Source organism: Rana temporaria, chromosome 4 (genome assembly GCF_905171775.1).
Source record: "Rana temporaria chromosome 4, aRanTem1.1, whole genome shotgun sequence".
Classification (NCBI taxonomy): Eukaryota; Metazoa; Chordata; class Amphibia; order Anura; family Ranidae; genus Rana; species Rana temporaria.
Window position 1 is genome coordinate 384,719,037 of NC_053492.1, and position 13,314 is coordinate 384,732,350.

Genomic DNA, 13,314 nt, shown 5'->3' on the forward strand with positions numbered 1-13,314 from the left:
TAAAGAAAATGTACAAAATGTATTTATTTATTTTTTCCAGTACAATATAATGTCCTTATTGTAAGTAAACAAATCCAATTGCCAAGTGATTCTCAGCCCTGGTTCACACTGGGTACGATTTGAGATGCGATTTGACATGTCAAATCGCATCTCAAATCGGCGGCAATTGTCGGCAATGGCACTGTCCTAATCAGTGCGACGCCGCATCTGCGATTTCAAAAAGTAGTTCCTGTACTACTTTTTGCGATTTCGGGCCGCGATTTACATTAAATTGCGGCCGAAATCGCGGTAAAAGCGCGCATTTTACAGCGATTTTGAATTCGCAGCAGTGTGAACCTAGGCTCAAAGTGTTTTTAAATGTACTTGCGCGGATTTATTTTAACACATATTGTGAAAAATGTAAAGAAGTTGAGGGGCCCAGATCGTCTTAATTAAGTTCACCCTCCCAGTAATTGAAAGTGGCAGTTTTCTCCAAGCAGAGCATTTCAACCTAAATTTCTGAAGTAGCGGAGTCCTGTTCCAATCAAGGTATTATGTAGGATCCGGGGTCACCTGTATGCCTAAGTAATGGAATTCATCAACCACAGCAATATCTTTCGCGCAGTCAGGCAATTGACCCGGCAAAGGGTCCAAAGGCATAAGCACCGACTTGTTTCAATTAATACTAAAACCCGACAGCTGACCGAAGTCGGCTATCAGGCTCATCACATTTTGCAGGGACCCAACCGTGTCTCCCAGGTAAATCAATGTGTCATCTGCGTATAGGGAAACATTCTTCCGCGATCCCCTTTGAAATCCCGTAATGGCTTGCGACTCTAATATGTACGGCCAAGTGCTCCAATGCGAAGGCAAACGGGTGACAACGGGCACCCCTGGCGCGTGCCCCTAGGGAGTAGGATTTCGACACGTCACCGTTAATACGTAGTCTCGTCGACTGGGAATTATATAGCAGCCAAACCTATTTTAAAAAGGAGGGACCCACCCCAAATCTAGTCAGTTCTTCCCATAGATAGGGCCATTCCACGCTATCAAACGCTTTGGCTGCGTCCAAAGAGAGGACCGCCCTATAACCCGGATTGTCAGTCGGGACCTGCAGATTTAGATATAGCCTGCGTAGGTTTTGGGATGTAGATCTCGTGGGCATAAACCCAGATTGATCCTTATGTATCACTTTTTGGATACAACTGGCCAACCTAGAGTAACATGGTGCCCCACAGGGCATCAGTTACGGACACTATATGTGAAGACGACTTCTGTGATCTAGCTAGTAATGCTAACATGTCCCGTGTTTTCCCCTTCCTCAAAGTGACTTTGTTGTAGAAAAAAGCGCTTGCTCTCAGCCAGATGCAGAGATAGGTCCCTGAGCATGGATTGAGCTGCCAGCTACGACCGTTTTGTGCCATCAGAGGGGTCAGCGACATATCTGGCCTCTGAAGAACGTGCCTCCTTCAAAACTGACATCTCCCATTCTTTAGTAGAAGTTTTAATCTGGGAGATCACTCTAATAAACTGTCCCCGCAGGTACGCTTTAGCAGTCTCCCAAACCACATCTATAGTCGCGGAATCTATATTATGTCTGAAAAAAGTCGTAAGGAGTTTCCAGTATTGGGTCAGGGTTCGGGATAAGTGACAGACAAAAAGGATTACGTTTCCAAAGTGTATTGCCCCTGGAAGCCCCTAAACGAATATCTATCGATAATGGGGAGTGATCCGAGACCTGTCGGGGATGATATTGTGAGGAGTCCAACAATGGTAGGAGAAGGTCATTCCCCAACCCCAAATTGATTCTGGACAAACCCCCCATCGAAGCAGACTGACATGAATACATCTTAGCATCTGGGATACGTACCCTCCAAACATCTGTAAGGCCCATTTCTACTAATAAGTGGGCAAACGGGGTAGGCCCGCACCGTCTGCGGACCATCCACCGTTTGTCCTTAGTGTGGTCAAGGTAATTGTTGAAATCCCCAAACACCAAGACCGGGAACCGGGCAATAAAGTCCGCTGATATTTTCAGGAGACTAGCCGAAAAGGGTGGAGGAATGTACAGCCCTGCCAGAATACATTTAGTCCCGTAAAGGGAACACAAAATAAAAACATAGCGACCATCTTGATCAATTTTTACTTCTATTGCAGAAAACTGCACACCGTGTCTAACCAGAAGGCTCATTCCCCTGAAGTATACCGAAAAAGTAGCATGGTATTGATGACAAAACTGTCTCGCAGCAAATTGAGGAGTAGAAGTTGGGGGGAGGCGAGTCTCCTGCAGACATATGACATCCGCGTTCACCCGCTTGATCGTGCGGAGCACCACCAAGCGTTTGACAGGATTGTTCAAACCCCGGACATTCCAGGACAAAATTCTGGTTATCTTAGACATTTTATCACATGAGAAAACAAAGCAAGGATAACAATAATATACCCATAGTACTATGAGTTATAGGAACAGAACAGACCTAGAGAAAGACTTTGCACCATTTCTCTAGAAAAAAATAAATAAAAGCAGAACAAAATAAAGTGACGAAGTAGCGGCAGCAGTCCCAATGAAAGGCATGACATGAAATAGGCAGGTAGAGCAGTCACGAGAGAGCCAGTGGCTCTAAGCAGCATTTGGGGCATCAATAGTGGTGATTCCATGGTGGAGTATTCAGAAAGTTAAAAAAACAAAGAGCAATAGGCCAACATTGCCAAACTTGTATGCCACAAGGCAATGGGAGGTCTGGACCAGACCGTCTTGGGGGCAACAGTGGAAGCGCACATAAGCGTCTTAACTTCTCAACAGCTAGAACAAGTAGCCCTGGTGTTAGAAAGAGGTCCATACATCAACAGCTTCTCCGCCTTGGCAAGTAGAAATAAAGGATTCATAGTATAGCAAATGTAGCAGAACATTACCATCAGGAGGAGCACGGCGCCGGTGGCGAGATTTCCGGATTGACTGTTCCTCCCGATCCAGCCACTGTGCGGCCGCAGAAGGTAAATTAAAAAAGGGAACTGAGCCCAGTGCTTCCACCCTGAGGCGGGACGGGTATAGCATGGCGTATTTCAGATCCAGAGCTCTAAGACAACGTTTAACATCTAGGAATTTTGCACGTTGTTTCTGCAGCTCAGCAGAGAAGTCAGGGAAGAAAGATATCTTAGTATTATCAACCTTCAAAGCCTCTGGCATTATGTAGTATAGCATCCCTGTCCTTATTACGAAGAAGCTTGAAAAGAAAGGGTCTTGGAGGAGCCCCCGGCAGTGGAGGCCTAGCAGGGACTCTGTGTGCCCTCTCCACAGAGAACATTGGGGTGAACACCTCCTTACCAAATGCAGCCACCACCCAAATCTCAATGTATTCCGCTGGATTCTTCCCCTCTGCTCTCTCAGACAATCCAACCAGTCTGATGTTGTTCCTTCTCATTCTATTCTCCAATTCCTCTAAACAAGAGGAATTCTGTGTGAGGAGATGGTTATTATATGTGAGATCCCTCTGCATGGGCGCCATGTCATCTTCTATAGAGCTCACTCTCCCTTCCACTGCATAGGTTCTCTCCCTCAGCTTCTGGGCATTCTGCCTCATAAAGGAGATTTCTGCTTTTATTCCCTTATGGTCAGAAGTGGGGGCTGTTAGGGAAGCATTGCACTTGGATATTGCCGCAAAAATGTCTCTGAGTTAGGGTTCACTATCAGCGTTAGGGCTGGAGGGGGCATAAGGCCTAGTGGAGCTACCTTCAGGAGTATTCACTGTGCTCCATGGGAACCCCGATCTGCCTGCATCTTCCAGGGGGACTGTGTCATCAGCATTAGACGTGCCTCCGGGTAGTTCTCCAGGCACTGCAGACTGAGCATTGAGGTCCGCGGCCAGCGATATGGAGAAAAGTTTCTCCGCTCTCTCCCTGTGTCTCTCCTTAGCCGTGCATTGGGCCAGGGCGACATTTTGGGCCATGCTGTCTGCGGTTCGGGCCACAGATTGCTTCTTTGCGGTGGACATCTGGCGAGAATCGGGCCGTGGGAGGTAGCGGGACACTCGGGGGACCTTCCAACAGCCAGCGGGCAATGAAAGCAGGGCAACCGGGCTGTAAATCAGGATGAGTTAGCGGAGAGAGCTGAAGGTGCGTCCGGCTACATCCGCTGCCTGGCCACGCCCCCCCGAGAATTTTCTTTTTAGTACATACTGTTATAGCTGTTTGGATGAATTGCCTTTTTTTTATCTTTTTGCTTTTATGACATAAATGGTTTTCAGTCTTTGACATGGCTTAAGTGGACCCGACATGCTCGCTAAACTAAAAGCAGTTGCAACAATGTATGGAAACGCCTTAAGATGCACCAGTGTAGTACAATATAACTGGATAAAATCTCACTAAAGTATTGGGGGTTCCCGATGCGGCGCGGCCGATGGCACGTTCTTTCATATGATGTGGGAGTGTGCTCCGATTAGAAAGTTCTGGTCGGAGGTCACGGCCTTCATTAGCTCGCTGACTGAGATACCCAATATATGTAATCCTCTGAGGTGTTTACTGGGCCACATTGATGACGAGACTATATCTAAGAATATGCAAACCTTCCTGCGGATAGTACTGTTCTATGCTAAGAAGTCTATAACCTTCCACTGGAAGTCTCCATCCTTACCTACCATTGTCTTCTGGCTCACCACCATCAATCGTGCTATACCGCTGTATAAGATGACATATGAGGCCAGAGGGTGTCCAAAAAAATTCTTGAAGGTCTGGGGCTCTTGGGTTGATTCCGAGATCACCATACCTCCTGCTCCTTGAACTTTGACTGATACCTCTGCCCGTTGAATAGATCTAAGTGAGTAAATTAACGATTCTGTTGTTTTTCTCCCACCTTTCTCTGTGCGTTTTTATGGAAATGCTCAATGTGTACCAGCTACCAAAGTTTTGTAAAATGATGTACCGGGCGATGTTCGCCTAGGATGTGTGTTTGTTGTATTGTCTGTTTTGTATGTACAAAAATTTCAAAATAAAAATGTACCTTTAAAAAAAAAAAGTATTGGGGGTAAAATGATAAACGGGTTCCACACAAATGTCTCTAAGCATAGAGCATTTCAACAGATCTTGATTTTCATAGCTAATAAACAGCGCAGAGCCATTCTGGAGAGTACACGCTTTTCAAAAACTTGAGCGGTAAGTGTACAGTCACAGCCAAAAGTTTTGAGACGCATATATATATATATATATATATATATATATATATATTTGTTTTTTCACAGGGTCTGCTGCTTCAGTGTGTGTGTTTTTTTTATATATATATATAAATATCTACCTCTTTGACAGATGTTACTATGGAATAATTACAAGCACTTCTGAAGTGTTAAAGGCCTTTTTTGACAATTACATGAAGTTCATGTAGAGTCAATATTTGCAGTATTGACCCTCCTCTTTCAAGACTTCTGCAATTTTTCTTGCCATGCTGTCAGTAAACTTCTGTGCCACATCCTGACTAATGGCAGCCCATTCTTGCATAATAAATACTTTGTGTTTGTTTGTTTTTTCCCCCACCCGCCTCTTGAGGATTGGCAAGTTCCCTAGGCGCTTGAGGTCTGGAGTTTCCTGGCCATGGACCCAAAATCATGTTTTGTTCCCCAAGCCACTTGGTTATCACTTTTTGCCTTATGGCAAGGTGCTCCAGCATGCTGGAAAAGGCATCGCCAAACTGTTCTTGAATGGTTGGGAGAAGTTGCTTTTGGAGACAGTTCTTGTACCACTCTTTAGGCCCCATGCACACGAGACGCTGGTAAATGCTGGTAAACGCGTGTTCAGAGGCAGTTGGACAGCTTTTTCAACTGCCCCTGAACACATTCAATGTTATCCTATGTGTCCATGCACACAGTCAAGTTTTTTAGCGTTTTTCGGCAGTAGCGTTTATCCTCGATTTTTCAGAAGCAAAAAAATGGGTTCAGACGCAAAAGTTTCCACGTTTCAGACGCTAAACGCGCCAAAACGCGGTACCGGCGTTTTTCCGCGATTTCGTTTATAGGCGTTTTTAAAGGTGACCTATTTTTTTACATTAGAAATATCAAAAATGATGGCAAATGATGAAAAACCATTAAAAAAACATTAAAAAACTGTAATTGCTTGCATTGCGGACAACCCACAACTTGTGGCAGGTGACGTGGCAAGTGGACAATTCACAACTTGTGGCAAGTGGACAATCCACAACTTGTGGCAGGTGGACACTCCACAACTTGTGGCAGGTGACGTGACCAGGTGACGTGGCAAGTGGATATTCCACAACTTGTGGCCAGGTGACGTGGTTTTTAAAGGTGACCTATTTTTTTACATTAGAAATATCAAAAATGATGGCAAATGATGAAAAACCATTAAAAAAACATTAAAAAACTGTAATTGCTTGCATTCCGGACAACCCACAACTTGTGGCAGGTGACGTGGCAAGTGGACAATTCACAACTTGTGGCAAGTGGACACTCCACAACTTGTGGCAGGTGACGTGACCAGGTGACGTGGCAAGTGGATATTCCACAACTTGTGGCCAGGTGACGTGGCAAGTGGATATTCCACAACTTGTGGCAGGTGACGTGGCCAGGTGATGTGGCAAGTGGACAATCCACAACTTGTGGCAGGTGACGTGGCCAATCCACAACTTGTGGCCAGGTCACGTGGCAAGTGCATAATCCACAACTTGTTGCAGGTAGCGTAGAAAGTGGACATTCCACAACTTGTGGCAGGTGACGTGGCCAGTGGACAATCCACAACTTGAGGCCAGGTGACTTGCCAGGTGAAGTGAACAGGTGACGTGGCCAGTGGACAATCCACAACTTGTGGCAGGTGACATGTCCAGGTGATGTGGCCAATGGACAATCCACAACTTGTGGCAGGTGACGTGGCCAGGTGATTTGGCAAGTGCATAATCCACAACTTGTGGCCAGGTGACATGGCAAGTGGACAATCCACAACTTGTGCCAGGTGACGTGGCAAGTGGACAATCCACGTGTGGTGTCACGATACGCGTGAGGAAGGAGGGTCGCTGGTGACGTCATCCTCTCGCGGCCGCACAGCGGAGACACTGTTTACTACACGCTACACACGCTGTTGATACAGCTCCGTCCCTACTTGTTTCGTTTTTAAATAAATTGCAAATGATTTTACACTATGGAGGCTTCCCTATTCTCTGTTTGAATGACATCGCTGGGACCCTGTGAGCCGTCTTTTGTGGGATTAGTAACAGCAGGCTGGCTGTGGGATACTCCGTTAACAGCAATATTATAGGCTTAATACAAGCCTCTTTAAGGTAAGGGGCTTGTGGAAACACTTATATCTACACTGTGGATTGCCTGGCGTTTGTGTTTGCAAGCACGTGTGCACGTATATTATCTTGCACTGAAGCAGTTTCTGTGGAATTTGATTATCAGTGGAGCACTTATGCACTTTGAAAATGTATGATTGATATTTCGTTCTATTCTGCACGATTGTGCACTGGACACGTTTTTTAATTTTAATTTGTATATTTTTTTTATGACACAATTTTTTGTTTAATCCCGTGGTGGATTTTATGGGACACTTTCACTGCAGACATTTTATGGACTGGGTCGCGTTCACCCATGCATGTTGAACATTTATTTTTTAAGGAATTTTTGCATACAACATTTTATTGAATTATATTCACTGTGTCTGTCACATACCATTGCACAATTGCACATTTAATGGATGGAGCACTTTAATGATTTTTTACTTATTCACATTTTAGTATCACATATTCATATATGTTTTATGAAGAATTTATTGCTAAGCATTATTTGAACACTTCAGGATTATTTTATTGTGTTCACCTCATCAACACTGTGCTTATATTGGCACGTTTGTTTATTATAATAGGGATATTCTTATTATTTCACTCCAATCACCCTCCACATTATTTTATTGATGTTGGGCGGTTTTTTGATTACATCTGGAGTGGAACACTTTTAGACACATAGGAAGTGGTGGATTTAATCTTTAAGAAATTGCTATTTGGTCACATTATTCCTATATATAATTTGTTTTCCATTAACAGGAATTGTTATTATGATTATTTAGTTTTAATTATTAATTGCAAGTGCTGCTGATCAGTGTATCTTGACGGAGGGGCATTCTCTCTGTTGTTGGAAAACAAAGGCTTAGCAGGGAGGATTCCTACATCTGCATTGTGTGCGGATAGGTAATCCAGTCATTTTTCAGCCCGCTGGTGCAGTTTCTATGCAATGCTTTGTTTTTTGCTTCTATAGGGCAGCTTATTGGTAAAGATGAACAAACCCTTTTAACCACTTAAGGACCGCCCAACGCCGATATAGGTCGGCAGAATGGCACGGCTGGGCACAATCACGTACGTGATTGTTAAATGCCCAGCCGTGGCGCCCGTGACCCGGTCCGAAGCTCCGTGACCGCGGGACAACACAGACTACACTACACTGACCACTGCAACACAGACTACACTACACTGACCACTGCAACACAGACTACACTAACCACTGCAACACACACTACACTAAACTGACCACTGCAAAACACACTACACTGACCACTGCAACACACACTACACTACACTGTCCACTGCAACACACACTACACTGTCCACTGCAACACACACACACTACACTGTCCACTGCAACACACACACACTACACTAACCACTGCAACACACACACACTACACTGACCACTGTAACACAAACTACACTGGTCTGTGTAGTGTGTGTTGCAGTGGTCAGTGTAGTGTAATGTGTGTTGCAGTGGTCAGTGTAGTGTGTGTTGCAGTGGTCAGTGTAGTGTAGTGTGTGGTGAAGTGTGTGTTGCAGTGGTCAGTGTAGTGTGTGTTGCAGTGGTCAGTGTAGTGTAGTGTGTGGTGAAGTGTGTATTGTAGTGGTCAGTGTAGTGTCTATTGTAGTGGACAGTTTAGTGTAGTGGACAGGTAGGTCAGTGTAGTGGTCAGTATAGGAATCAGGTTAGTCAGTGTAGTGGTCAGCATTGGAATCGGGTAGGTCAGTGCGGTGGACAGTTAGGTAAGTGTAGTGATCAGTCTAGGAATCATGTAGGTCAGTGTAGAGGTTAGTGTAGTGGTCATTGTAGGAATTTGGCTGGTCAGTACTATTGTAGGAAGGGAAGGGACTCAGGGAGTGCTAAAAGTCCATATGTTAGGGGGGGGTGCAAATTTCTTGCCTTGCCCCGGGCGCTGACAACCCACGCTACGCCACTGAATTTATCCCAAAGGTGTTGAAGCTATTCTAGCTGCAAAGAGTGGGCCAACTCAATATTGAACTCTATGGACTAAGACTGGGATGCCATTAACATTAATGTGCATGTAAAGGCAGGCGTCCCAATACTTTTAATATAGTGTGTATTTACCTAGAAAAATGGTGACGTGTTCAATACTTTTTTTTACCCGCTGTATATGAGGAAAAAGCGCATTTTAGCATGCAAAGTGCAGATATGTAAAAATCACTACCTTTTTCATGATGCATCCTTTTCAGATGGCCAACAGATCACAAACCAGAACTTTAGCTGCAAACCTGTTCCTAAATCCATGCATCTGTTTATAGGCTACCATGGTTGCTATGCCATAAAGTACTAGTGGTTTACTAGTAGAGCATCCTATAATCAAAAGCTGAAACGGTCTAGAGCAGTGATGGTGAACCTTGGCACCTCAGATGTTTTGGAACTAAATTTCCCATGATGCTCATCTACACTGCAGAGTGCATGAGCATCATGGGAAATGTAGTTCCAAAACATCTTGAGTGCCAAAGTTCACCATCACTGGTCTAGGCACTGTGGCAGCAACAAATGTCATTGCTCTCCTCCACTTATGGGAAGTAGCCTGTTTTTTATGCTGCTGCCTTGCCAGGCATTTTACTATTTTTTTTTAACTATCATGTCACACTTCATTATTCTGTTACTGAAGTCTCCTTCCGCTGTAGATTATTGTTCTCCTAGCAATGGCATTTTAGTGACTGCAGGTTTTCTCTCAACTACTCTTACTGGATAAGGAGACTCCATGCACACCGGGCTTAAAAAAAACATCTGCCCTCAAGAGTAAAAAAAAACACTCATATAAAGCAATTTTTGTACAAAGTTTAGACGCGTTTTACGATCTTTCTGCCAGCAAGCTACAATCAGAAATGCGAAATCAGGTTTTTTTTTTTGCCTCAAAAGATTGAGCTCAAAATATGTCTCGAAAAGGCCCTGATGTGTATGGACACATAGGATAGCATTGAGCTGCTTCTATCTGGCATCCAACAGAGGAGAGGAATACCATTTACTTTTAAACTGCGAGGCAGTGTTAATTTTGACGTCACATTTCAATATAGTTTTTGACTAAAATGCCGTTTTAGGCATCTGAATTTTTAGTCTACTAAAATCTCCAGTCTCAAACAAACAAAAATAAAGCAAGTGCAACTTTAACCCCTTCTGGACCGCCCACTGTGTATATACATCGTTATTTTATATAGATAGCTGCCATAACCCCGGTATACTTTTAAATGGCGGGCGTTCTGCTTTAACATAAAAGTGGTCCCAGGGGCAGCTCTCCTGCCACTTACTGGAGAGATCGGAAGCAGCGGAAACTATCTGAGCCCGTGAACAGATAGGCAGGAAGTCGAGTGAAGGCAAGATAGCCTCCCACTCGACTATGCCCTTGGAGAGCCGGAACGACATCAAACGTCATTTCCATTTTCCAGCCTTAAGGGGCTAATTTTTTTTTCTTTAAAAGAGCCCCATCCTTCTGAGATTGCGCGCAGAAGCGAACGCATATGCCCACATATGTAAACTGTGTTCCAACCACACGTGAGGAATCACCGTTAGAGGAGGTTTAGTGCTAGAATTATTGCTCTAACTCAAAACAGGTAACCTGTAACAAAAAATGTCGCCTATGGAGATTAAGTAACTAAAGTTTGTTGCCATTCCACGAGCGTGTGCAATTTTAAAGCATGACATGCTAGGTATCAATTTACTTTGCGTAACATTATCTTTCACATTATAGAAAGAAATTGGGCTAACCTTACGGTTAAAAAAGCGTTTGTAAGGTCGCTGCACAAATACGGTGCAATATAAAGTATTGCAGCGATCTCCATTTTATTCTCTAGGGCAGGGATATGCAATTAGCGGACCTCCAGATGTTGCAAAACTACAATTCCCATCATGCCTCTGCCTCTGGGTGTCATGCTTGTGGCTGTTAGAGCCTTGCTATGCCTCATGGGAATTGTAGTTCTGCAACAGCTGGAGGTCCGCTAATTGCATATCCCGGCTCTAGGGTCTCTGCAAAAAAAAAAAAAATCTATAAAAATGTTTGGGGGTTCCAAGTAATTTCCTAGCAAATAGAAATACGGATTTTAACTTGTAAACAAGTGTCATAAATAGGCTTGGTCCTTAAGTGGTTAAAAATTATTTTATACGATATTGCTTTTTGACAACTGTCAATTTTGACATCAAATTTCGATTTAATTTTAGTGAGCCTTTTGACTAAACTGCCATTTTAGTTTTATTTTAACCACTTAAGACCCGGACCTTTAGGCAGCTAAAGGACCTGGCCAGTTTTTGCGATTCGGCACTGCGTCGATTTAACTGACAATTGCGCGGTCGTGCGACGTGGCTCCCAAACAAAATTGGCTTCCTTTCCCCCCCCCCCCAAAAAAAAAAAAAAAGCAATAAGCGTTTATCGATTGGTTTGCGCAAAATTTATAGCGTTTACAAAATAGGGGATAGTTTTATTGCATTTTTATAAAAAAAAAAAAAAATTTTTACTACTAATGGCGGCGATCAGCAATTTTTTTCGTGACTGCGACATTATGGCGGACAATTTGACACATTTTTGGGACCATTGTCATTTTCACAGCAAAGAAAATGCAATAAAAATGCATTTTTTACTGTGAAAATGACAATTGCAGTTTGGGAGTTAACCACAAGGGGGCGCTGAAGGGGTTAAGTGTGACCTCATTTGTGTTTCTAACTGTAGGGGGTGTGGCTGTAGGTGTGACGTCATTGATCCACGGCTGGGCACTTAACGAGGACGTACCTGTACATGCTTGTGCCCAACCGTGCCATTCTGCCGACGTATATGTGCAGGAGGCGGTCCTTAAGTCAATTGAAATTGAATCTGAATTTTTTGTTTGGATTTCGTCACTGAAAACAGGTAGCTGATAAACTATGACCAAAATATTTTAGTTTATGAAAGCAACACTGCTGTGCAGCAGGTAAAAGAGGCAGAAAATAAAGTATTCATACCCCTTGAACTTTTACCACATTGTGTCATGTTAAAATGCCAATAAAACACATTTATGTTTTTGGTTGTATGTGATAGACAAAACAAAGTGGCACATAATTGTGAGGTGGAAGGAAAATGATAAATATGTGAAAAGTGTGGCGTGCATTTGTAGTCAGTCCCGTTTACTCGGATACCCCCAAATAAAATCTAGTGGAACCAATTGCCTTCAGAAGTAAGCTAATTTGTAAATAGTCGACCTGTGTGTAATTTAATCTCTTATAAATACAGCTGTTCTGTAAAAGCCTCAGAAGTTTGTTAGAGAACCTTAGTTAAACAGCATAATGAAGGCCAAGAACCACATTAGACAGGTCAGGGATAAAGTTAAAGTGGGGTTAGGTTATAAAAAAATATCCCAAGCTTTAAACATCTCACTGAGCACTGTTCAATCCATCATCCGAAAATGGAAAGAGTATGGCACAACATACCAAGATATGGCAGTCCACCTAAACTGGCAGGGCGGGCAAGAAGAGCATTAATCAGAGAAGCCGCCAAGAAGCCTATGGTAACTCTGGATGAGCTGCAGAGATCCACAGCTCAGGTGGGGGGGAATCTGTCCACAGGACAACTATTAGTTGTGTACTCCACAAATCTGGCCTTTATGGAAGAGTGGCAAGAAGAAAGCCATAAGAAGTCCTGGTTGCAGTTTGTAAGAAGCCATGTGGGGGACACGGAAAACATGTGGAAGAAGGTGCTCTGGTCAGATGAGACCAAAATGTTACTTTTTGGCCTAAAAACAAAATGCTATATGTGGCAGAAAGCTAACACTGCACATCACCCTAAACACACCATCCCCACCGTGAAACATGGTGGTGGCAGCATCGTGTTGTGGGGATGCTTTTCTTCAGGAGGGACAGGGAAGCTGGGCAGAATTGATGGGAAGATGGAGGAAGCCAAATACAGGGCACTCTTAGAAGAAAACTTGTTAGGTGTCTGCAAAAGACTTGAGACTGGAGCGGAGGTTCACCTTCCAGCAGGACAACGACCCTAAACATACAGCCAGAGCTACAATGGGATGGTTTAGATCAGGGATCCTCAAACTACGGCCCTCCAGCTGTTGCAGAA